This window comes from Anomalospiza imberbis, chromosome 2, assembly GCF_031753505.1.
Source record: "Anomalospiza imberbis isolate Cuckoo-Finch-1a 21T00152 chromosome 2, ASM3175350v1, whole genome shotgun sequence".
Taxonomy (NCBI): Eukaryota; Metazoa; Chordata; class Aves; order Passeriformes; family Viduidae; genus Anomalospiza; species Anomalospiza imberbis.
Window position 1 is genome coordinate 114266139 of NC_089682.1, and position 25232 is coordinate 114291370.

General features: G+C 40.4%; 1 long non-coding RNA gene across 2 annotated transcripts in view; it reads left to right on the forward strand.

Annotated features, from left to right (window-relative positions):
- Window positions 1-25232, forward strand: part of LOC137469689 (uncharacterized) — a 29007-nt gene extending 3775 nt beyond the window's left edge. For both annotated transcript variants that reach the window (XR_010996650.1, XR_010996649.1), the window contains exons 3-4: window positions 15773-15868; window positions 24353-25232. This is a non-coding gene — a long non-coding RNA (uncharacterized lncRNA). The remainder of the gene's footprint in view (window positions 1-15772; window positions 15869-24352) is intronic.

A 25232-nucleotide genomic window follows, 5' to 3' on the forward strand; every position in this document is an offset into this window, starting at 1 on the left:
AACTAAAAATTAAGCTCAGCCTTGATGACTGAATTTGACTGTCTAGGACTGCAATGAAATGTTGCCTTCTATCTGCAATACTGAGCTCACACAAGCTTCTGTGATGTCTCTGTCCTATGGGTTACAAGAGGAAGGGTAGCCCTTGGCATACGCCAGCTCTCTTCAAGGACAGAACAAGCTGCAAATCAACACAACTCAGTGCAGTCTTAAGCAGGAAAGTGAGGGGTGGTTTCATTTTTCAAAGTGTCCAAAGCTGGTGCAAGGAAGCTTGTTAGTGATGTGCAAGTCTGGTCTGAATGAGTAATGAAGGCTTCCTGCCACTTTTGCCCATGGAAAACAACTTCTCTGCTAAATGACAGTGGCCACACATAGTTCTGGGGGTTTGGAGAATTTCAGCATCCTGAAGAGGTGGTGCAAGACTGATTTTAAGTTATTGGCACAGAAGTACAGCAAGACTACTACAAACAGACCATCCCATTTCAGCTTTCCTGCAAGGAAAACAGATCTCTTCAGAGAAAATCTGTCCTTCATGCAGCAGGCAGAAGTCTGATAGCTAGTTCTGATAAGTGTGCACGATCATGCTGCAGAGAATTCACGCTAATTAACATCATGTCTGCTCATATTTGCTCTGCAGAATGACTAGGGAACACAGAAGAAAGCAGAGATTTCCCAGTTAATCCTGTAGCAGATGTTATGGTTCACCTCCATTAATTGCAAACTCCGACCAGGACATTCTTTTCTATGCTGATTTCAAAAAGTTGATTACAAAATCTTACTGTGAAGAGTATAGCATATGTAGATCCAGCTCCGTTTCCTCCTGTATTAGGAGTGTGGTAAAGGCCCAGCACGGTGTTTTAGCATGAACCTTTAGAACTGGGCTTCCAAGGCATGGTCATCCCAATCATCTTAAAGTCCTCCCCCTCCCCCCAGCTTTATTACAATCTCTCAGTAAAGAATTTGCCTGTCTTTCCCATACCTTGTCTGTTAAATAGACATACTATTCTTCTGTTTGAGATAAAGGGCGTTCTGGCTTGTGATTCAGACTTACAGGTGTTGTCTGTATGTTTTTATAAGCTTTGACATGGTGGCCTTTTTTGCTTCATAAGCTGCATACCTAAATAAAGCATAGTAATCATTGAATTACCTGTGGTCTACCTGTCATTACAGGAAGTCTCTTCCTGTTAAGCTGGCCAGTTGCTGAATTACATGAGTGAAGACTACATTTTAGGGTATACCTTGGAGTTTTGAAAAATTAAAATTCTCTCAAGTGAGGAACATTGGAGGCATTCTAATTAATCAAGTAAACTCACTTGTCAGACTTGCTGGGTAGCTCCAACAATGTATGTATGGATTTTCTACTACATTGTTCTTCAGCAAAACATCTTTTCTAGCAAACACCTCAAGGAATATTCCAACCAGCTGACAGTTCAGAGATCAATCTTTGTACCCTTGAGCGCAAACTGTACTCTGAAGATGGAATGTCATGATAAATTTTATTTTTAGGTGGGTGCTTTTGAATGAGGTTTCACTGTTCAGTGTTGTTGGAAAACTGAAAATGCATTGCAATGTATCTGAACTGGATTTTTTCCCTTCAAATCAAACAATAGGATCCCATGAAAATGGCCCCTGTTTAACTACTTTCCTCTTGAAGCTTCACTTTCAACTGACCATGCATTTGCAAACTGTAAAGCCATTTTGCTCCTGGGACTTGGTTATTCAGTTCCAGGTGTTTGCAGAATGCCACCCTAGTAATATATTCTATTGACTAAATATGTACCTTCCCAGCAGCAAAGCTACCTTTGAAACCTCACTCATCATTACATCTGGGAGCACAAAGAAGCAGTCTGTCTGCTCTGGGAGAACAATGCAGAGATGCTGGGATTCCCAACTAATGGCCTAAACAGAATTCTAGCTGAAGAAATGATGATCGGCTGATGCAAACTGTTTCTAGGGAGAGTCCACCAGGCAGTCCATGATGGAAGGAGGCTTTCTGTGATCTGCTACAGATAAGGGCAGCTGCACACAGCTACTGCAGTAATTAATATTTGTTGTGGTTTAACCCCATCCAGCAACAAAGAACCACATAGCTAGGGTGGGAAAGAGAATCAGAAGAGTAAAAGTGAGAAAACACATGGGTTGAGATAAGGACAGTTTAATGGGACAGAAAAGGAAGAAAATCATGATTGATGATGGTGATGATGATAATATCTAGAAGATGTGTTGCAGTTGCTCACCCCTCGCTGACCAATGCCCAGTCATGTCCTGAGCAGGGACCCTGGGCCAGCTCTCCCCAGCAGTTTATATGCTGAGCATGTTGCCCTGTGCTGTGGGATACCCCTTGGGCTAATTTAGAGCAGCTGTCGCAGCTGTATCCCCACACAACTTCTTGTGCTCCTCCAACCTTCTTACTGTCAGTGCATGAGAAGCTGAAAATTCCTTGACTTAGTATAAATACTACTCAGCAAGAACTAAAAAAACTTGTGTGTTTTCAACATTATTCTCATACTAAATTCAAAACACAGCACTTTACCAGCTACTTGAAAGATGATTAATTCTATCCCAGCAGAAACCAGGACAGCACTTAATATTTAAAATAGAGTTTAATATATAAAACACCTGGTTGAAGAGTTGTAATGAAAGCCAGCTGTTGTAGTTATTGACCTATGTTGGAAGGAAACCATTTGGCATGAGGTTAATCTCACTGTGCTCAGCAGATGTTCAGCGTTACACCAAAGTCATTGCACATGCTGATCTGCACCTTTTAATAAGACAAGGCTACATTCATTTGTATTAAATATGGCATTAAGATCTCAGGCAAGGTCAGAATGGTATTGTCACCTTCTAGGGAAATGTATTTATCTTCTCTAAATCCTGTCAATATCCATGCTGAAAAGTCATTTTTCGTAGTAGTTAAAGGACCTCTTATATGAAAGGTCAATATTAATGCCTTGTTGTACACAATGGATCCTAACATAATTAGGGTTTTAATGATGACTAAAATGTTTGGGTTGAGTTTGGTCTGACTTCATGCAAAGCAGCTGACAGGAATGCTGGCTACTTGGGTGAAATTGGAAGCCATGTTTCTTGTCCTTAGCAGATGAAGAACAAGGGACATGGGACAACGGAATTACTGAGTTTCTTCTTATTTCAGCTATTCTACTTATGTATTTGAGGCTCTCTTTGACATACATCTGCCTTAAGGATTCATTTGATAATGTTTTTTTCCTCAAATACTTACTCCAAAGGGTTTGGTCCCTCTCACAGTTCTACTGATAATTGTCACAGTGTTATATTTATCCAGGATATATGGAGATTGTGATTACTGGCACCCTGACAGCAACTGACTTTTGCACAAAAGGTATTAGGTGCTAAACTTTCAGAATCAGTTTGGAGAACAGGAATCCCTGTGCTTGCCTGTGGCTAGCTTTGAAGTGCCAAGAAATGTTTACTGGCAATGTGAGATGTCTAGCAAATTTTGCAGGAACCTTCAGGGCAAGTCTTCCTATGTATAAACTGCAGAGAGATAAAGTGGTCTTTGATGTACATCATACTGTCTCTAGATTTACTGATTAAGAGTATTTTAATTATGATTTTAAAGATAACCACTGCTGAAATAATATCTCGTGGTAGAGAGTCATGGATGACCATAACAAATAATAGTGTCTCAGGTTTAATGATCTAATCTTAAATTCAATGAAATTATGAGGTTCCTTTGTCAAGTAAATGCCACTTAAAAAAAAAGGGGAAACAGAGCAAAACAACAGTTTTTAAAAGGAACCTGTGAACAAAAGAGTATTTTACAATCTTTTGTTTCAGGACATCTTTCCTTCAAATGAGACTGCCTGCATAATAGCACTGTGAAAGGGAGATAAGATAATTGCTACTGCAGCAATAGAACAGCAGGAGCGCCTGAAGCTCCCTCCTGTCTGAGATTTAGACAGTAGCTGGAACAGAACAATTCCCTACCTTAATGTTTCTTTTGGACTCTGTTTGGCTGACTTCAGTTTTGCCAACCCCCAAAAATTGATATTTGGGAGACTTCCCTCTTTGGGACCTTAAATAAATCATTGTTTTGTCTGTTTGTTTTGTTTGTTTTGCCCCCCTCCCCCTCCCACCATTCCTTTTAACATCTTCTGTTACACCCAGGGACAAGGACAGGTGCTGAAACATCTGCCATGTTGGAGCAGGGAAAGCTTTCAGCCATGGCTGTTAGAATTTCCTCAAAAAGCAAAAAACTCTCAACGGATCTGAAAGGAAAAAACAATAACAGCGGAATCAAAGCCGTAGCTTGCCTTGCTGCTGCAAGGTGAGCTACCACCACACAGGGGCTCGAGGAAATGATCCCCATGCTGAGGTGCTGAGAAAAAGTGGATGGAAATGTTTTTTTTTTCTAGCCAGTAAGAGAACAAGCAGCCTGCTATTTGCAGTAGTGCTTAAAGCAAATACATGTGAACACTTGCTGATCTGAACTGTGAAATGAATGCATTACAGTTAGGCTCTGAGATTCAGAACTGAGCTCTTCTCCGTATTTAAGTTTGGGCAAGTGGACCTACGAAGAGCGGTGTGGTGAGAAGAAAGTGGCACACTCAAGTGCCACCTGAGCATCTGGACTGTGAGCCTTCTTTTCCCCTGGTTCACTAATGTTAGGGCATCTTTTTCCATGCACAGAGGATTGCAAGCGGGAGCATACAGGTTTTTGAGTACCCAGCAATTATTCCCTGGTGAATGTGCAAAGAAGGGAGCTAGGTCTAACCCATGGGGATAAGTAGGCCTAACACATCTGGCATGCAAGCCTCAGCACCCCAGGGCAACATGTTCTTCTTCGTCACACCATTGTCATCATGTGGGAAAACATCAGTCTTGGTCACTCCTTGGAGCAGGAGAATCCTCTGTCTTGATGAGCTGTTGACTTCTACCTGCCTTCTGAGATTTTTTCCCTCAGTTTTCTAACTTTCACATCAGCACTGTTCTCTTGAGGCCTTGAGTTAATAACAGATATGAGTCAACACTTTCACTTTTTTTTTTTTTTTTTGGGTGTGTGTTTTGTTTCGTTTTATGTTTGCTTTTCTTATCCTGCCTGGTTTTCTCATTGCCTGACAACAATTTTCTTCAGTAAAGTCTTAATCTTAATTAATTAATTGGATGCTAGGCTGTAGGCTACTGTTTGTGATCTTTGGAGGGGACAAGGCATTTTAGCACAGCTATTCTAAAACTGATAATGGATGCTTCATTCGGGATCTGGGGAATACATCTTCTGGTGAGAGAAGATGGCCTGTCCCTGGGGAGCTGCTGAAAGATGAGCAGGGAGGCAGGAAAGCAAGAAAATTATCTGGGAGCAAAGTGCTTAAAAGGCTCCCTTTGGGTGAGAGACAGGCTTCACCAAAAAAGTGTGGCTGAGGCAATCTGTGGATTTTGAGAGCTGCAGGGAGAAGCCTTCTTCTTCTGTTGTCTCTTTGTCCTGCTCAAGGGTGCTGATTTGGCTCTGTGGCTTGCAGCAGTCACAACCTTCTCCTGAGTCCCTTCTCAGCCTGGCTGTCAGGGGCTGCTTTGTCCCCTTCTGGCTCTGCCCTCTGCCATCTTCCCTGCTACACTTCAGCCAGCACTCACCCTGCATCCATCCAAACCAAAAGCAGCTCTTACGTGGGAGGAGCATCCAAAATGCAGAACACACTTACGGTGAGGGGGATGTAGAAAAGCAATCTGAGGACTGCTGGCTCAGTGCGTCTTCTTCCCCACTGCAGAGGGAAAAGCGGCACTTCTCTGCATTCCAAAATAGCAGGGCAACATTTGACTGCCCAAATGCCACTGTGTGCATATGTGACAGGGGTTCTCCTTTGTCACAGGAAATACCTCTGTGGGGGCCAAGTTGTGCTAGCACCTGTCTGACTCCCAGGGACAAAGCTAGGGAAGCTGGGAGAACAGATATCCGCTCTGAAGAAATTACAGGTGTGAAAAACGCCAATCACTTGGTTTTTAAAATTTTAAAAGTTCAATAATAATAAAATAGTTATAAAAATAGTAATACAATTAGAGTAATGAAAATTTAGAGTTAGGACAATTACAAGACAATAAAAAGCAAAGAATTACGGACGTCCGGATGCTCTCAGGCACTTAAGCCCGATAAGCATGCCTTGTGAACAAAGGAATAATCTTTAAAAGCAGTAGCCTGTTGCATATTCATACAACTCATACATGATGCATAAATTCCTTGCAAATTAAGAACTTTTCTGGTTTTTGTCAACTTCTTCCCCTTAATCCTGGTGGTTCCATAAAGACGGAGAGAAGGTGGAAGAATGTTTGTCTTTTCCGATAAGGAGGCAGTAATTCTTTATGGGCCCCCATCATTGTCATCTCTGTGTGAAGAGTTTCTTCATTATCTCATCTCTTGCTTGAGCTAGTAAAAAAAAAAAAAACACATACATAGGTTCTATTTTAACTACAAAACTACATTTACCATACTATTAAAATGTTAATACAGCACTTCTAATCAATAAAACATAATACATATAGTATTCAATTTAATATTTGCGAAAAGCCAATCATAAAATATGCATTTTTCACACAGGTATCATCTCCCCACCTTCTCTGTCCCCTCCTGGCAGTTGTCCAGCCTGTCAGACTCGCCTAGCAGTAACTTGGCTGTAAATATTGCAGCGCACTGCTGTTGTTCAGCTCCCGCTGTCCTTTGGGGTGGCGCTCGGCGGTGCTCGCTCCAAGAGAGGGAGCCTTAGGTCTATCTTCTGTCACCACATGACAAGAACCACAATCTGCATCGTTCCTGCAAAACCTAACAGCCAGAAAGACTGTAATTTTGGCTGCTGATCTTTGCTTGTTATTCAAATTTTGACAGAGTCCCTCTCCTTGTCTGAGGTTTCAGAACTCCCTCTCTGCTGTTTTTTTAGTGGATTTTTTTCTTAGGATTTGTTTTCAAACTTCAAACTCTTCTATTCTACTCCTCTTTTTGGTTGCTTATCTGTGTTCCAATGACTAATGTTTTTGAAAGGGTATAACCTTGTGTTTTCTATCTCCTTTCTAGTCAGACACTTAAATATTGCTGCAATCGGTTTCCTACAGTGAAATGTAGAGGAAATGGGAGATCAATATAGATTATTGAACTTATATGCAACAGAAATCATTATCTTTGACCCCATACCTACATGCTAGAATTAAATGAACAATATCCTTGCTGTGAAACTATTTTTCTTCCATTTAAGAAATACTTAAAAGTGAATAAGCAACTTAACAGTAGCGTGTGTATTTTTAAAGTTTGTTTGAAAGTCCGGACAGTTTAGATGGCCCATGTGGGTTAAACATAAAGTGTGTTTTAAATGGGGTTTCAGACAAGAAATGCCCAAATTTATCCTTTCCATGCAATTTTAATTTGACCCTCTAGTGAAAGTGTATGCTGATATAGCAATATTGCATCATAAACCCATGAAGCACTGAACCTGTACAGGAAGGAGTCAAGAAGGAGACTACTATGAGGCAGAGATCTTCTCTTCTTGGAGAAGTTGAAAGATGTCAGATGGCTTAGGGGTGCAGATGGACAGGACTGTCATTTTCTTCAACACCTGCGGGGTGGCTGGACTGTCCTGTACTGCTGTCAGGGCCTCTGAGCTATTTCATATTTCATAGCAGTGTGTGCTCCCAGCCAGCCACCCGACATGCCTGAACTGTTTGTATCTCCAAGATTGAGACCTGATTTGTCACCCTGCCTTTGCCAGTCACCACTGTGCCCTGCTTGCCCAGCTCAGGGACTGTGCTCTGCTGGAGAAGGCACTGCCTGCCTGGTGGTCACCCTCAGCTCCTGGCTTGCCTTCCCTGACAGAAGCTGCTGCTGCTCCCTGGCAGTCAGTGCAGGTCTTCCAGAGCCATGGAGCCTGCTCCCCAGCAAGAAAACGTGTCAGCAATGGTGGTGAAAGGGGGTAATTCTGACATTAAAAGCTGCTTGCCACCCAGGGGTCAGAATTTGGCCTCATGAGAAAAAATTGTTACAGAGAATAGGCTGACCACTGTCCCTAACAGGGTGGAAGAATTATTTTTGTCATTGAAGTTTTTGCCAAGTACAAAATTGGCACAACAAAATGTCACCCAGTCGTGGCATACAAACAAAATTTTATGGTACTGAGCAACTTCATTTTTAAAGGTCATTGCATTCTGATTCTCATATCCTGCATTTTAGATAACTAATAGGCAGTACCTCCTTTATTAACTTGTCTTAAAAATAATAGAGGTAAACATGCAGTTTACATTTTAAAGTCTAAAATTCATTGAGAAGCTAAGCAGGTATGAAATGACAGCATAGAAAATTCTAACACATGCATTTTTTATGTAAATCATTGCTTCAGCAAGATGAACACATTTACTAGCTTCAGAAACTAGCTGTTTCTGGATGCTGGTGCCTGTGGTTCCAAGACATCTAAACTTACCATCAGTTTAGCTGGGTCTGTATTTAAATAATTGATTGGACTTGGATGGCTCTCTACTTCCCCATTTCTGTGCTGCATCTAACATGCTTGGGAAGACAAGGATAAAACAATGTTGTTATAATAAGTCTACCGCCTTTGACAATGGAAAGATTAGAGTTTTTGCCTGACATTATTACTGCAAAAAACTGATTAGTTAAATAGCAGAGTAAATTTTGGATAACGCTTTCTTTTCTCAGCACCCCTTGTTTTTGTTGCTCCTGTGCATGTTCCTCCCACAATGTGGAGCTCTGTCACAAGGGAAATAGGTAGATGGGTTGATAAATCCTAAACTTGCACTGAAGAGCAGCCCTATGCTGAATGCTTGGGCAGTAGGCCAACATTTTGGAGGGAAAGATGGTTCTTAAATAGGAAAGCATCAGTGCTATATTAAAAACCTTGCTGTAATTCCTTAAATAATTTTCTATACACTTAGGGAAGGAAATGTAGTGTTTAAGGTAAGCCATCTGTTGCAAACCATCAGCCAAATACTTTCAGCTCTCAGAGTTGCAGCCCTTGGTTCCTAGGGTCCTCTTCCCTTTCTTGCCCAGCATGAATCTGAATTTTTATAAATTATGCCTCACTCAAAGGCAAGATACTGGAAAGCTCAAATACACAGGCAGCTCTTGTGAAATAGGCAAAAAATAGGTTCTTGAATGCATACATGAAAGGAATACTTTATGCTCCTTTCAGAGAGATAATTCACTTAATCCTTCAGAACAAAGGCAAGAGCTGACCCCAAGCCCTGACAAATCTCATTTTAAGCCATTTCAGAATAGCTTCCTTAGGCCAACAGCTGTACCTGTACTACATGGTTTGCTGTACCTGTATAGACTGATTACACCAGCGTATAAGTTTCCTCCCATCCTTTATGGCAAGGGAGGGCTAAGGTGTCTGAAACATTTTTGATCATTGTACACGTCTTGATATATTTTAATCTTGTGCTATGTGACTATGAAAATGGAGAATGCCACTATGAGTATGAAGTAGTATCCCCGTAGTGGAATTATTTTTAACTTGCCTGTGTTTCAACATGGGAATACTGCGTGTTATATACCTAAGAGAAAGTCATGTCAGTTGGCAGCAGGGAGAAAAGCTGCCTGCTTACCTCCTCCCCAGCTGCTGAGTTTTGATCACACTGATCCTTGTGGCAGCAAGGCAGAAGGGACTGGCTCCTGTTCTGTACCAGCAGAACAAACTGGCAGGCAAAGTGGGCAGAAAGGAGGTCAAGGCTGAAGGAAGTATGGAGAGGGGCAAGAAACTCTGGTTGAAATGGAGAGTCTGTCTCCACAGAAGGTAGTCCCATAACCATGCTTCAGAGGTCATGGGAGTGAGTTCCCATACATTCTTCTCTGGGTGCTCTTGCATTTTCTTAAGAAAAATCCTGACTGTGAGGTGCTTTTAGACTTCAGGGATATGGGAGAGACCCCGCAGCTTGTAGGACACATTTTCAAGTCTTTTTTAATGTGGCTCACCTGGCAGATCTGAGGCTGGGCAATCGCACAAGATTCACACAGAAGCCACTTGGCATTTTTATTCCAGGAATGCTCAGCCACTGGAATTGTAACTGGTGAAATTATAGTGTTGAAAACATCGTTGATGTTCAGGTGGGATAAAGCCTTAGATGTATCCGTGAGAAGAGAAACATCTGGAGAAGAACAAAGGATTTCCTTGTTCCTCGACTGAGAAGAGCTTCAGGGCTTCACAGTGCTTGATGCCTCTGGGGCTTTTGCTCTGTTTCAAAGGATAGGCTGGGTAGCTTGTTGCTCTTAACTGGTAATTTTTGTTACTCTGTGTGTGTGCTCCCTAATGTGCAAGATGTTTATGGTCTAGTCTGTGCTGAAAAAATAATCAGCTATGCAATCTTTTACACAATTTTTTCACTTTCTTGTAACTTCGTTCTGCTCAAATTTCTCAGTCTCAACCCAAGGGAGACTGAGTTAAAATTAGAGGATCTTATTTTTTGATATAGTTTAGTTTCTTCTGCTGAGAATTTAACTCTAAGAAACATTACTGTTATGATATTTCTGCCTTAACAGAAACTTAACAGAAGACCTGGGTGGTTAACAAAGCTAAAGCTTAAAAAAATGATGCATCAAACACTGAGACAGAATCAAATGTAGATGATTCCTTACAGTATTAATCTATGTGCAAATATATGTGTAGCCTGTTACTCCTAAAGACTAAGGAGAAAAGATCTAAAGAAAGGAAGTGTCAGCTGGGAATTTCCATTTGACCAGGTTTCCTCCAGGCCCTTCCCTAAAGCCCAAAGCACAGGCTAGCAGAAGGGAGATTGGAGCCTGAAGACAGGCAGGATTAGATGACAGTTAATTATCCCCTTGCTGCTCAAGGACCCTTTGCTGTCTGTAAATGTTGAAGCTGAATTCTCTTCTGGAGCACTTCCTGCCTTTGAGAAGCAGGATTTGCAGGAGGTTTTCTTTTAGTAAATGGGTGGATGATGCTGAGGAGGATGGATGTGCCTTTGAGAGGCTGGGTCTATCTATAGCAGAAGCTAAAACCAGCACAGGCAGGTGAGTCCCTGGTAGCACAATGTGGGAGAACAAGGGTGCCTAGAAGGGCAGCTAGGTACAGCCCGTGCTGCTTCTTACTCATAGGTTAACACATGTCTCTAATAGCCTCTTCCTCCCTTGGAAAAATAAAACTTGAGGATAATTGCTGTTAATACAGGCAAGCATTCTTTCCTGTTCCTCACGAATCGTCTTTCCACCCCAAAATCCAGTTCTTGTAAAATTATTATGTGAGTAAATGGCATGGAAATGAGACCTATTTGAAGGAAAAATGCTTTTTCCTTTTTCATAATTCCATTTTTTCCTTTTTCTCCTCAAATTTCAAGTACAGACTGAAGCTGATTTTTTTCCAACTAGATTAATTATCTCCTTCTTGGACTAGAAAAGGACCTGATTATCTCTGAGAGGATGGAGGTAAAAAATTAACTCATGCAACAATTTTAGTAGGACCAATGCTGGCAGAGGCACTGAATCATTTGTTTCCCTGCTCATAGTGGTATCTTACATATAAATCAATAATTACATTTCTTGCCTCAATCTTTACTGTGATGAAGCAGGAGCAGTATCTGAGGCTGCTGAAAATGTGCTGCAGTATAACTGTAGAGTGAAGGAGCAGGAACAGTGCACGAGAGGTGCCCAGAGCAGCAGCCGGGCTGGGACTAATGCAGGCCATGTGCTGCTCTCTGCTCTGCCCGTTCATGAAAGGTGAGGATAATGCACAGTAGCTTCCTCAAGTCAGAGAACAAGGTATCTTCCATCTGAGGCATCTTCCGGGAGAAAAGTTGGCCAGTCAGCTCCAGAGTGGTCTTGGGACAAATGTTTGCCACTGTTAGAGCCACCTTACGCAGTCAGGCAGCCAGCCAGAGCAACAGCAGCCAAGATCTTGATTTTCTTTGCCTTTCATGCCTGAAGTGGATCCAGCCATTTCCCAATTCAGGGACTCAAGACAATTTTCACAGTAATTAAGACTACTTCAACAACATAAAACATGATTTTAGGCTAAATCTAGCCTACAATTTTAGGTTGAGGCTACTGGGATGATGTGAATTTTGCAATTATAAATGGCTGTTCTTTTTCAATTAACTCTTAAAGGCTGTTGCAGGAACAGCTGCAGTTACAAGACTAGTGAAAAATGATGTCCTGGTTTTGAGCAAATTTGGGAGGAAACTTCAAAAGGGGTCCCTCTAGAAAGCAGATTCACGTGGCCCCTTCCCCTACTGGTTCGGGAAAAGATTTCCTTGGAGAAAAGTGGGAAAAAAACCTGTTTATTTAACAATCAATATATTTACAAACATAAAAAATGAATAATATTAAACAATGGAACCTCTTGCTGTTCTGAAGAGATGGCAAATTCAGAAAGTCCTTTCTGTGGGGTATAGCTTGGCTCACTTAGTCTCTTATCAGTCCCTCCTGTGTTGGAAAATGCCACGTCCCGGGCCCTGGCAGGCCACGGGCCTGAGTTCCTGGTGTTTCTCTGGGTTTTCAGTCCAGAGCAGGTTTGAACAGTTCCAAGAAAAAGAAAAACCACAGTCCAGGGAACTTCTCTGCCTCAGCTAGCTAAAAATAAAACTAACTGAAAAGCAAGGGAGAGCTCTCTCCCACAAGTCCATGCTACAGACAACACAGTCTGTGAGTAGGAAAACTCTTATCTCTAATGTTCTTGAATACAACTGCCTCAGACATTCCACCACCTCTCCTTCTTCACCCCTTCACTCTCAGATCTAATTTTAAAGATGCAAAACTTATTTCTGGGCTAAACAGACAAATGGGGATACAATTCGGTGGCCCAAAGTCACTCCAGGACACATGAATGATAACTACATTTAAATCAGAGAGAACCGAGCTCTCAAAACAGTCACAAACAAATGTCTATCTCTGAAAAGCATAATGGAGAGATAAAAGCAGGAGGCCAGGATATTAAATGACTCAAATTCATTTTCTTAGAAAGATAGCTAGTACTGGCATTGATCCAGAAATTTAGCTTAAAAAGGCTGAAAGAAACATTAAGAAATAAACCAGTCTGAAGCATAATTGTGTGGATGTTTTGATGAAGTTGAAGGGATTGTGGAAAGATGGTGGTTGAGGGAAATAGGCTGGGCTTCTTTATTTTAAAGAAAAATTTCAACCTATATTTCATTATCATTGAAACAAAAAAAATCTAAGTCATATTGGGCAATGGTGTAGATAGCTCTATTAGCCCTGTCTCTATCTAGTAGGTAAGGTACTTTCCTGCTATGCCATAGATGAGGGGCTAGTGCAGCAGCACCATTTCCATCTTCTCTGGCACAAAGAAGAACAAATGCTTAAGAGCTGCCCCGATACCTCGTGTAGCATACTACACCAGCCAGTTATCCTTGTGTAAAAAGCTATAATGTGTGTAGGAAAGGGAGGCCATGATCTGGAAATCTCCTGCCTATATCTTCTGAAGGCTTTGTGCCCAAGCCTTGTAGTGTCAACCTGTTAGTGGCGCAGGCCTAGGTGTATAATGGTTATCTGAATTGCTGTACAGCCTATATATGGTCAGCCCTTCGGGGCTGCAGACTCAAATTCCAGTCTGTCAACTCCATAGAGCCTATGTGAGCAGCTCCATCCAACAGCTGTGTGGATCCCATTGTGCTGGTTGCCTTCTCCAGTGCTCCTATGACCTCATGGTATCATTAAAATCTCCATCCTTTTCTTACAGGAGTCAAAAGATGTGGAATTAGGATTCCTTCAGAATCATCTTTCTATGGATACTCTGGAATTAGCAGGTCTAAATTAATTCTCACAAAGTTATTTGAGACAATCTCTGCATTGGTTATACAAATACATCTGGAAACACTTTGGAAATTATAGGAAGAATGAGATGTTAACGTTTGTTTGGCCTTAGGACGTCTTATCTACCATTTTTGGATAACTAGGTGTTGCATTTACATTGATGCTAAGCAAAATAACAGGTAAAAAACTGCTATAGCATTACTGAAGGTCTGATCAATTCAGTAAGGCCTACAAACATTCCAGATTCATAAATTTATTGAAGCACCAGGCAAGCAAGTTCAGGACTGTGGGTAGTAAATGCACCAACTACAGAGTGTCCATATGTGTTGCCATAGAAAGATTAGTAAGATCTAGTCATGCTATATATTTATAAATGAATATTCCCAGTTGTGTCCCAATGCAGATGGAAGTGCAAAGCTCATGCAAAAGCTTCCCTCTGGGAGAAGAGGAGAGACATGGTCTATTGACTGACCTTGAGTAGGCAAGGATGTTTTTCCCCTTCAACCCTTTCTGCCTGAAGCCCCCCTTTTATACAATAATTTCTGTCCGTCCCAGTAGGATAGAACAATTGTGTTATTTGGTTATACGTGCATTACACGTCCCATGTTCTCTTCCATCGGCATCTCAAGGTGTGAGTAAGTCAATATGTTAATGGAGCTTAATGAGGGTCTGTAAAGGCGCCCTTTGGACCTTGGTCCTGCAAGGAAGCCCCTACTGGCCAGTCCGTGGTAGCCCAGATAGCTTGAAATCCAACCCCCCAGACGACGGGAGGACACTCGGAGCGCTGCTGTTCTCGTGGGTTTATTGTAGGTGTAGCGAGGGAAAAGGGAGGCAGGAAAGGCTCAGGGAGACAACCTCACAAGAGGGGAGCTGACTCTGAGAGCCACCCCCAGAGGAGGGATTGGGGATTATAACCGAGGGAGGAAAGGTGGGGTCAGGGTACAAAGGGCCCATAGGATGGGGTGATCAGGGAAAAATAATGGGAGAGGGGGAGAGGTGTGGCTTCAACCAGAGAACCAATAACAACACATCGAACGGGGAATTCTCTAGAACTGGGGATGCTACAACAGTGTGATGGACATTAACAGGGGAGGATACAACTAATGGTAGACATGAGGAAAGGCGGGAACCCTAAGGCAATTACGCTATTGCAGTATCCCAGGGCAACCCGGTCGGATCTTCCCCTGGGCCGCCTCCCACAAGGGTCTCAGTTACTTTTGGTCAAAATTTATATTTGACAAAAGAGGTAGAATAAACACTTTGATCCTCTTCCTCCATGTACTGAGGCAACAGTAGGGCTGTCTGACCTTTATCAGTGTCTTTGTGTGCATCTTTACCTCCTCAACAAACCAGATTTATAACAAGGCTTGTTTTCCCAACCAGCCTCATCAATTCTTCACCACCTTAGAGCAGCACTGCTGTTCTGACCATTTGCCACACAGAAGGGCAGCACAAGTGCCCTGCTCTCATGGGGCAGAGAAACCCACAGTGTTGCATAATTGGGGTTTCATCAAATTTGACCCAAGAACAAAAAAAGCTATAAAGGGGATAGGAGCTGAAAAAGAAGAGGAAGGGCAAGCGTATTGTCAAAAGCAGTTTGCTGTGAGGAGGATGGAGCACCTCAGTGAACAAGCATCTGAATGTGCAATCTTGATATGGCAGAGGACTTCCAGAAACAGCAATGTGACACAGAACAGGATGTCTGTATGATGTGCTCTGTATAACATAAAGAAACAGGAGATGCTGCTCTGCTCATCATGTTTCATAAGCCTGTTGAAAAGCTAATGATGTAGAAAAGGGCTTGTAAATTATTTGAGAGATAAAAGGAAATGTCTGAGAGTGAACATCTTCAAAAACTTCCTTTACATCCCTATAGGAAATCAAACAGCAATTTGATCAAAACTTGTAATCCCTTCCTTATGGTGAGGAGGCATTGATGTTCTTCAGTTCTTGCTGGGAAAACCAGTGAGAATAAGTAGTTACTTCTTAACAAAGATGTATTTCTTTGATTTTGTTTTGCAGAGGTAATGACCTTTTGGAGCGAACTCCCAATGGAAGACCTGGTCCAACCATGAGCTGCCCAGCAAAGGAAGGGAGAGAGCTGTGGCAGCAGGGCAGGTAGGGGCAGTGACCTCACTGACAAGGGATGAGGGTAACCAGGCTCATCCAACAGTCCAGATCACTGTACAAAACTGAAGTGATGAATCAAGTCTGAGGTCAGGCCTGGAAATCAAGACAGCAAGTCAGGGTCTGGGTCACTGGTAAACACTAAGCATGGTGGAGCTGCCATGTAGCTTAGGCAGAGACCAAGGACAAGAGTCTCACCTTGAAAGAACCTCTAGAGAGAAGAATGGTCTCACCAATGATACTTCTTACAGTTCTGGTTCAAGGCTGGACAGCTGCACAGCCTGGGGCCCAAGCAGTTGAACCCCTGGGAAATGGAGGAGGATATACTCAGCCCCTGACACATCTTTGATTCTGGATGGCTTCATATCTAGACTGGGTACACATTTTATGCCAACTGGTTTTGATCCTGAAAGCATAAAATTTTACAGTTCATGCTACATTGAAAAAAATGGACTGGATGATGTAATACATTCTGAAAAAAATTCTGAAATTAGGATTTACAGTTGTATGCATGATACAAGCATAGACGTTAGGTTCATTTAAGATGTGGAAGGTAATAGTGTAACACTGGGAAGTGATGAGAAAATATTCAGTGAAGAGGAACCCTCGTATCTCGCCAGCTTTTTCTTGTTCACCTCTGCAAATGGGTAGTACAGTAATTACAGTCACAGTCTCCTTTTGATCCTTAGTTGCACTGAAGTGTTTTATTAATGTCATTTTAGAATCTGCAACATTAGGCTTTTCTGCTTAGAAGCTTTCTGGTTCTATGGTCTGTAGTTCATTGCCATTTCTTGGTTCATGTTCCCACTCCACTGTTTTCAGTAGCTTTGCTCTCATGACCTGGAGCACCTGAGCCACTTGATCCCAGCTCCCAGTATTCTGGCCTGAAATGCTGTCAGGTGTCTCCCTTCTGCCCCTGCTGCAGAGAAGCACTGCCCCCAAGCCTCTCCCACTGTGAATGAACACTCAGCCCCCAGAGTGTGTCTTCCAGGCTGTTTTCAGGTGACGTTTATTCAGCCTGCTGGCCGTACTCCAGGCCATTGGGTCTTTGCTCCGGACACATTCAGAGGCATCATGTGGCACAGACTCTGAGCCAAGGCTTGGGCTAGTCCAGCCCCCCTTAAATTGTATGAACAGGCCTTGGACAGAGAGGCAAAAAGGGCCATACTTGAGCTCCAGGAAATGTATGCTGTGACCCTTTCTAATAAAAAACCACAAGGTGAGCACTGCTCTTTTTTCATGGAGAGGCAGAAGGCCTCTTGTAAAGGCAGACACTGAATTATTAACCACTTACATGGGGTTCTAGTCACCATACCTCTTACCTTCTTGATGTTAAGGAATGTAATTCCTTGGTAATTATAGAAGGAATTTACTTGTTTCATTCAAAGTATTCTAGAAATTAACAGGTGTTTTGCAATGTATATTTATTCAGTGCAATTAAAAAAAAAAAAAAAAAACAAAAACTGATGCAGTATAATTCCACATCTAAATATAAGGGTAGAGTACTGGCAATAAAAATCTGTTTCTCTGTAAGGCATGCAGCCAGTGCTGAGGCTCCTAAAATGTTTCTTCTCTCCAGTAATGGTAGAGTAATGGGTAAAAACCACCCTCTCCTGTCCTTGATCTCCACAATGTCACCATTGTGGAGTGGATGAGTTCCAAAATACGCAAAACTGTTAAACCTAATTGTTGTACAGTTTCAAATGCAACGGCTGCATAAATATCTGGCTTTTCTCCCAGACATTGATTCTGAACTCAAATAAACCTGTTCTGGAATCAAAGAGGATGGGATTTTCAAGTTCATTAAGATAATCTCAGATTTTTCTTGCAATGTTTTTACATACTGAGATTATGGGCTTTGCTTAAAATTTTGGCAGTCCAGAGGTGATCTCAGCATCAGCCATTTGGTTGCTGCCCCTCAGAAATTTTTAGTTGTTCTTTTGTAAAATACTCTGGAGCTCATTCACCTGCTGGTGCAGTATACTGTGAATCCTAGTGAATATTTTTAGCAAACTAAGTAATTATGAGACTATTCCAATATTTGAGAATATTGAGAATAATCAAAAGATGCAACAATAAAAATTTTCCAGACTTATCCATGACATAGCAGTACAGTAGGACAGAAAATGTTTGCAGAGTTTGAATGATGTGACTTTTGAAGGCAGAGACTATAACATCTCATCCAAGTACTTTCTCTTCTGTACAATCTCTTCTGTACTTAGCCTTGTTGGTGCTCTCTGGTAATACACTGGCTTTTGAATATATTTCAAAGATATATTTCAAAATTGGAGAACTCTGGGAATAAAATATTAGTTCAAAATTGTGCAAAATAAAAAAATTCAAACTTTAATTGGTTGATATATTTTTATTGATGTCCGTAACGAATTACTATACGTTATAGTGATGAAAATAGAACCTGTGTGGTCTGTATGGCTTTCTAATAGTCTATCAGGACTGCTCAAAGGTTGAAATCTTTAGTTAGATGATAAATTTTTTTAAGTACTCAAGATGGCTCTGCAAGATACCTTCATTACAAAAGGCACTGATCAGTGAACAAATGGATTGTTTGTTATTTTAGTTACCAGTGGGTTTGTTAATGGAGACTAACTGGACACCATTTTTCATTTCTTCTCATGTCCCGGATGGATGTGTCAAGAAAATACATGGGATGCTTCTGAGAGCTTAATTTGAATGTAATATTTGCATAACAGGCAAAAATATCTTACAAGGCAAAATCATGTTTACTCTGTATCACCAGCACAATATTGAAACAAGACTCTGTAAAGCTGAACAGCAAAGCTGAATTAATACATGCAAAGTAATTTTCATTTGCAGGGTTATTTATTTTGTACTTTCCCCATTATTATCATTCTTTACTTTGTTGCAGTAATATTTTGGATGTACTAGAATTAGTGACATGTTAATTGCTACTGTCCATTTTGATGGACATTAATGTTTCAGGGTTCAAACTCTAACTTCATTTAGCCCAGTAGCAGCTCTTTCCAGCTAAACTAAGCCAACAAGACTGCCACGTAGATTTAATAGCAGGTACTATATACCAGTGAAGTAAGGCAAAGCATCACTTAGAGTCAGTCTATCAAAATTGTCTGCCTATGTGGTGATTAATCTACAAAACATCCAATGTACCAAGCAGCTGTAAAAGCACTGGGACTGATTTAGTTTTTGAATTAGAGTAGTGAAATATTAAAGCTATATTGGATGTCCTCATTGCTGCTGAAATGCCACTTGACCAGAGTCAGCAGCCAGCAAGCCTTCGTTACATGCAGAGGAGTTCGTGCCGTGTTAGCTACTGAAATGAGAGCTGTTTGCATAAATGCAAAACTTCTGTCCTTACGTAGTTTTGACCACTCAAAGTATCATCCACAAAGCCACTTTTGACAGTTAGGTGAAGTAGTTGGAGGTCTGTTTGTTGCTCATCTTATAAAGAACCAAGGCGTTGGCTACTTTTGCCCCTGTTGGACTCCATCAGAGAAGCTAATTTACAGCTAAGACAGTGTGAGACTCTTCCACAGACCAGTGGATGCTAAAATCTGATGCTAAAATCAGATGTAACATATGTTTTCCAAAATGTTGAAGATAATTAAAACTTACACTGATTTCTTAGTATATGAAAAATCTTCCAGAGTACATACAGCCATGTATGTTTCAGCATCTCTTACATTACTATACTTGTTGGCAGGGGATTGACATAGTGGTGAGGATGTTACCTCAGCATTGTCTCTAATACTCTGGACAATTGGTAAAAAGTGAAAAATTAGGGCATGAGTGGGTTGATGTGCAGTAATATTTGTATGGGCAGGCCCTTTTAGCTCCTTTCTTTTGTTTCCAGTTCATTTGCCTTCACTCTATGGTAGCAGAGGTTTCTTTCATCTCTTCTGTGAAGTGTTCTTGTGACGCAGCTGCATTAAATGGTGGAGCAACTCCCTGAACTTCTTTTGGGCTATGCTCTGAATAACTCCTGTATCTGGTACCCAAAAGGAAGGATACAAGCAAATTACTATTAATTAGCCAGTTAGTGAACAATGAAAATAGACAATACAGCCTAAATTACTCTTCTAAAGTAATTTTTAAAACAGAAATGTCTGGAGCTCTTCCTCAGGGCTGGAGCATTAGAGAAAAATCTCACTGTAGAAGAGTCTTCAATAAAAAGCATCTCCCAGTGAAACTCATGCTGGCTTGCAGGTCTCAGAAAAGAGCTGGCACTGGGGCAGCAGAGGGATGGCTGATGACCCCTCTCTGGTGACCAGTGACAGCACACAAGGAAATGGAATGAAGCGCTGTCAGGGGAGGTTTAGTTTGGACATCAGGAAAATGTTCTTCACTAGAGGTTCACCACAGGTGGTTGTTCACTGGAACGCCCAGCTCCCCAGGGGAATGGGGATGGCACCAAGCCTGTCAGGGTCCAAGAAGTCATATGGCTAAGTTTTAGGTAATCCTGTGAAAAGCAGGGAGTTGGACTTGATTATCTTTATGCATCCCTTCCAACTGTAGAATAACATAAAATATCTTGATATTCTATGATTCTATAGGCTTAAAGGATATGTTTTACCTTACCAGGTTCCTAAGTAGATTCAGTAACTGTTTTTTAAAATATATTGTCATGTTATATTTTGGATTTAAATTATTTTCCTGATTATTATGTACATGAGAAATACATTATCATAGCTTGTTATTTTTCTATTAAACATTGTAAAGTTATTATGACAAGAAGCATTGTGTTTGTAGTGATATTTTCGTTGAGGTGACAAAGGTTAATAAATTTGATTTAAATTTGGGCATCATAATTCTCTGATAAAAAGTATTCTGATAGTGCAGAGAAGCAGCATTGTGATTACAGACAGGCTGTAATTAGAATTTTGAACCACCATTTTCTGAACAGAGAACTTTACAGTCAACACATTAATTGATAACCAAATCTAGTTTGTAATTTCCTGGGAGTAAGCCAGCTGTAATGTAATGTAACAGGACTAACATGACTGGAGTGACTGCATTTAACTTATTATCAGAATTGATTTTAGAAATTAGATGAGAGTCCTGTGACCTCTCTTCTTAATAATAATAATTTAAAAAAAGAATAAAAAGAGAAACACGTTGCAAATTTTTCTTAAAGGTCACAGAAAGAACCATGACAAGAGTTTACTCTGAGCACCATATGTATATGTCCATTCTTTCAGCCTTACAATCTTGCTTTAGATTGCACTTCACTGTCTTTCTTTCTTGTGTAGTGAGCAGAAAGATGCCTGTACTTCTCAGTGCAATTCCTCCATCTTGCTTTGGGGTAGAATGAGTTGCATTTGAGGTGTCTGTCCCTTGTCACTGACACTAGAAGCAGTCCAAAGGACTATCTCAGAATGGATAATGCTAGCTAAAATCAATCCTACCTGTACTTTACAACAGAGCAAGTGGGAGGAGGATTGATGGTCACTGATTATAATAAAACCATTATAATTTCTGGAGTATCATATCTAATATTTCTGTATTTTTTAGGCATAATCTTAGTGACATATCTCCAATTATATCTAGTTTATACCCCTGTAAATCAGTTCTAACTTTTTACTTTTTACAGTTCTAACTGATTTACTCCTGGTCAAACCCAGTGTCTGCATGTGTGTTTCTCAGACAAGAAGTAAATACAACTGCATATTTCAAATGGGATTTCAGCCATTTGTCCTCAAAACAGGAAGGAAGACAGTCGCAGTTTGAGTAACTCATAAAAGTAAAACAATCTTTCTACCTATGACATATTGTACATTAGAAAGATATTAGCAAACTAATATCAGAATCAGAACTACTTCAATATAAATGTGACAGGCTGTAAAACAAGATTTACCTTTTGGCTCTGCTTTCAACTGCACTATGTTACCTTCAAAGCCAGTTTTGATTTCTCAGGTTCTCTTGAGGCTATGGTAATAAATAATAGTATCAAAGAGAAAAGTGAATTATCAAGCAACTGAAAATAATTTAAAATGCCATCAGTAATTGAAAGAGTTGATGGTATGAATGACAAAGGCTAAAAAGTAAAAATCACTTTTGTCTTTAATGGATTATGGTGAAAGATAGAGTCCCTCTGGAAAGAAATAGGAGCAGGAATCAGACTCTTCAGGTGGTGGAAGATGAGTATTTGGTGTTTTGAAATGCATGTGTATACAGAGCCAGACGTGCACACAATTACGGGGGGTCATTTGCGTGAGTGGCAGGGAAGCTGTAGAGGAAGGGCTCTGAGATTTGTGATAAAGCAGGACAACTCCCACCACAGCATGGCTATCACAGCTTTCTATCACAGAGGAGCAGTCAGTCAACCTTATAGCAAAGTTTTCATAAATATTTGTTAAAATCTTCTATGCTGTCTGCAAATACAGCAGTAATTTTAAATTGATACAGATGAGAAGATTCACAGTAGAGGTTTCCCAGGCTCTAATTTCTTCAAAGGAATATGAATAAGGTGGAAAAAATAGTCAAGGTCTGATTTTTCAAAAATACTGATAACTGGCATGTTGAGTCTGATTTTTCAAAAAACTGGCACGTTGAAATGATGTGTCAGAGACAAATCTGTGATCTGGTTGAAAGGGCATGCAAAACTATGGCTCTGAAGAAAGCATTAAATGATGGGCCCGGGTCCTGTGCAGTGGTCAGTGGTGTTAATATTCTGTACTGAAAGGAGAAAAGACAACAGGTGCAAATGCTGTTGGTTGCAACAGTTTATTGTGCTTGTAGCCAACATAACACAAATCAACAGAAGACCAAGTGCTGGAACAAGCTGAAGCACACATTGTCCCAGTAGATTGTTTTCCTTCCTGTTTGAGCTCATTTAATTTTAGATCACTAACATTGTTGGCGTCCCAACCCCAAACTTTAATGGCGCAATATACATTATTAGCATATCTGAAATATCATGCAATTCTCCCTTGAGGATAAAACAAGTTCCCGAAATTGTAATATGTGGGGTTGGCAAAACAGAAGAGCTGCAAAAACACTCTGTTAATGAAAGGGCATGCTGGAGAAGCCCAGCACAGATTCTCCACGACAGTTTTTACCTCTCTGTAAACAGAGCTGTGGACAGTTGCTTGATTAATGAAGACAAGTAGCCTGGTGTTATTTTGGGCGCAGTTTTATTTGAAATATTAAAGGATAGGCCTAACAATTTGTCTTTATTCCCTTCCCTCCTCCCCCACCCTGGCCATTATATCTGGGATTGTGCTTTGACCCACCTGCCCCTGACCTTTCTATTCCACTGCTAATGCCCCTCCCAACATCCTGTAGCCAGGACAATCCATGGCAAAAGATGAACTTGTCCTAACTTTTTCTTGTTTTAAAGTAAATTTGTTCTTTTTTCCTTATAAAGCGTTTTGGTATGAAAGGATGCCATATGGCTCCAGTTTGACAAATCCTTTATAGAAACACCGCTTCCTTTCCTGCTTAAATGAGTAAAGGTTCCCTATCAACATTCACAAAGGATTTCCCTATATACAGAGCAATGTATAAAAGCTAAAGTAGTTTTGGCCACCTTCCAGGCATTAAGAGAAATACAATACTTGGTAGCTTCTAAATGGAAAGAATTAAAATTAGAATGCCACTTCCATCTCATATATTGGGAGATTTTCCTTATGCACTGATTATTGGCTAAAGGTTACTTTTCTCATCTCTATCCAGTAAAATTTCTTTCTGCTGCAGCCACCCACCCTAATTAAAGGGCATGAGACTTTTTTTATTTTTGACATGAAATAGATTTAATGCTTTTTCTCATTTTGGCAAATCACTGTTATTTTGGTTCTAAGTTTTCTGCAATGACCTAGCTTTGCATAATAAATTAGGAACAAGTCGCAACATTCGTGTTTAAACTCAAAATTCAAAATGGTCTTGCTGCTGAAAGTACCTACTGAATATTCCTCCATCATTTTAAATTGTTGTGAAGCACTTGTGTTGCGTTGTCCATTGAAGGGTTAATTTGCAAAATTGAATGCTGACATTTGACTACTGATAATCTATTTCCATGGTATTAGGACAATTGTGCCCTCAACAGATAGGTTAGTATAACAATGATGATACATTTCAATTTCCCGTGTTGATTTTTACCACCCTTAGCATTTCCTTATGGTTTGGGTGGATTTTTAAATTACATCTTGACCAGTTTGCAAATCTAATATTTGTAGGTGATCAGTTTTATGAATATACTTTAGCACTGTAATAAATCTTTAGATGGTATTATTAGCTAACCTTATACAGAATGTTCCTGTAATTGAAAAGGTCTTTTAAATGCAAGCATTTTCTTCTTTTCTTCTTCTCAGTTGAGAATTATATTTAATTTGAAAATGATAGACAGCCTATTGAAGTTGCTATTTTCCAGTACATGGAGGAGGCAATTTTTTAGTATATGGAATATATATATATTTTTTTTTTCCATCTGAATTGCTGACATATCCATTACTGTATGCCAAATGTTTTTAATTTCAACAGGTCTGTAATGGATATCTGAATATCTGTGTGATGTATGCTTCCAAAGCCTCATGAAGATCTGTCTAGTGGGCATACTCAAGCTGGCATTTCCAAAGCTACTTTGCAAGTCAGAGAACAGCATGCATCTCGAATATTTTATGAAGTGATTATTTTGAATTGATAATTTAAAGAAATAACACGAAGAGCCACAGAGAATTCATTATTGTTGATGCCTTTAGAGATGTAGGATGAAATCTGATCAGGCTGGTTTGGGCTGTAAAGCAAGAGACTCCCTGGGTAGAAACACTGGGTCTGGCCTGGGGGAAGCAAAACGACTGCTCTTCTCTAATGGAAGACATAACCTGGAAAGCAAGCTTGTGGGCCTGTGTTTTTCTGGAAGACTAAAAACTAGCGTGGTTAGCATTGCATGAGTGAGGCTACATGTATGAGTAAGGTTATACAAGGCTGAATTTCTGAGCTTAATGAAGCTGATGAAAACATTACTGCACGCTTTAACAAGGACAGAATTTACTATAATATTAAAAATAATTAACTATGCAAAATGTGATTAACAATGAATTCCAATTAGCTACCTGTGGAAATTGTGCCTTTATTGTCACAGTTTTTCTTTTTTTTTCCACTCCTCTGTACTCTGAATTGCTTTTCCAACACCACCTCTGCAACTGAGCTGTGTCATATTTGCAATATACTGTGATTCACACAACAGTGTTTTCACAAAAAGAAATTGTCACAGGAGAAGAACGTGTTAAAATTTTGACTGTAAGCAATATTTGTCATTTTGAACTGGAATAATAAAAGACGGAGAGGGGTTAACCTAATTCTGTTTAATGGAGAAACAACACAGTTTCCACACTAGAACTTGCATGACTACCCAGCAAAG